We start from the raw sequence: 1,406 nt of genomic DNA, 5'->3' as shown, positions 1-1,406 counted from the left end.
TCTTGGAGTTAAACGCCAGCTTTTATGCCAGTTTGGGCGTTTAACTCCCATTTGGGTGCCAGTTCCAGCGTTTAACGCTGGGATTTCTTGAGGTGACTTTGAACGCCGGTTTGGGCCATCAAATCTTGGGCAAAGTATGGACTATCGTATATTGCTGGAAAGCCCAGGATGTCTACTTTCCAACGCCGTTGAGAGCGCGCCAATTGGGCTTCTGTAGCTCCAGAAAATCCACTTCGAGTGCAGGGAGGTCAGAATCCAACAGCATCTGCAGTCCTTTTTGGTCTCTGAATCAGATTTTTGCTCAGGTCCCTCAATTTCAGCCAGAAAATACCTGAAATCACAGAAAAACACACAAACTCATAGTGAAGTCCAGAAAAGTGAATTTTAACTAAAGACTAATAAAAATATACTAAAAACTAACAAGATCGTACCAAAAACATACTAAAAACAATGCCAAAAAGTATACAAATTATCCGCTCATCAGTGGTACACGCGAAGTGGCTGCTGTGATGGTGGGGCTCGTTTTCTCTGTTGTATTTGCCAATGCCATTATAATTTATGACAATTGCAATTGTTATATCTGTGTTGGAGGATGTTTCGGGTGCGCAAGTAAATATGTTGATTAAGGGACAAACTCAGGTTGGTCTGCTCATATTTCTTGGATCGACAATGGGAATAATTTTTGTGGAAGGATTGTTTGAGCATAGGGTGAAGACACTGAGCTATGGTGATGGATCTTCAAGATTGTGGGAAGGGCCACTCTTGGTGGTGATGTACTCGTTCATGGTGCTTATAGATTCCATGATGAGTGTAGTTTTCTACTTCAGTTGTAGATCGTGTCGCATGGAGGTTGCAGATGGGGAAAGCAGCTCAATTTTAGAAATGGCCATATCTGCTGAAACAATGGCCATTCAATGACATTGTTGTTGTGATTTTGATATACCAATACCAATTGAATTAATAAGATGAAGAGGGAAGGTGCAAGAGATTGTTCCCAGCAGGTTATGTTGCCATTGAGGAACCTTCCAGCAATACTTCTTCAGAACATTGCATATAGGAGCTTATAGAGTGTATTACATCAGATGGCATTCAACTTCACGAGATAGCTTATTTCAGAACTTGGTAATGGCTTCTTTTAATGATTTTACCAACATGGAGAGGCTTAAAATAGGGTACCTAATGTTTTTATTTTCTGTAATGTCAATGGAAAAGTTAATACTTTTGTAGAAAAAAGAAATGAAAATTTTTTTTCCAAATGAGCGCAAGCATTCAATTAATTGTTTCTAGGTGATACATAGTTACTTCCAATCTTTGAACACTGTATAGGGTAGTGGTGCACGAAATTGCAATCACACTTTTGCAACCCCGCACAACTAACCAGCAAGTGCACTGGGTCGTCCAAGTAA

The 1,406-nt window shown here is 40.0% G+C and overlaps 1 pseudogene; it reads left to right on the top strand.

Moving 5' to 3' along the window:
- LOC110278132 (uncharacterized) overlaps window positions 1-1,156 on the top strand; it is an 8,397-nt pseudogene extending 7,241 nt beyond the window's left edge.
- The last annotated feature ends 250 nt before the right edge of the window (window positions 1,157-1,406 follow it).

This window comes from Arachis duranensis, chromosome 2, assembly GCF_000817695.3.
Source record: "Arachis duranensis cultivar V14167 chromosome 2, aradu.V14167.gnm2.J7QH, whole genome shotgun sequence".
NCBI classification, from domain to species: domain Eukaryota; kingdom Viridiplantae; phylum Streptophyta; class Magnoliopsida; order Fabales; family Fabaceae; genus Arachis; species Arachis duranensis.
The sequence above is the reverse complement of the archived record's forward strand: the minus strand, read 5'-3'. Positions and strand labels throughout refer to the sequence as shown.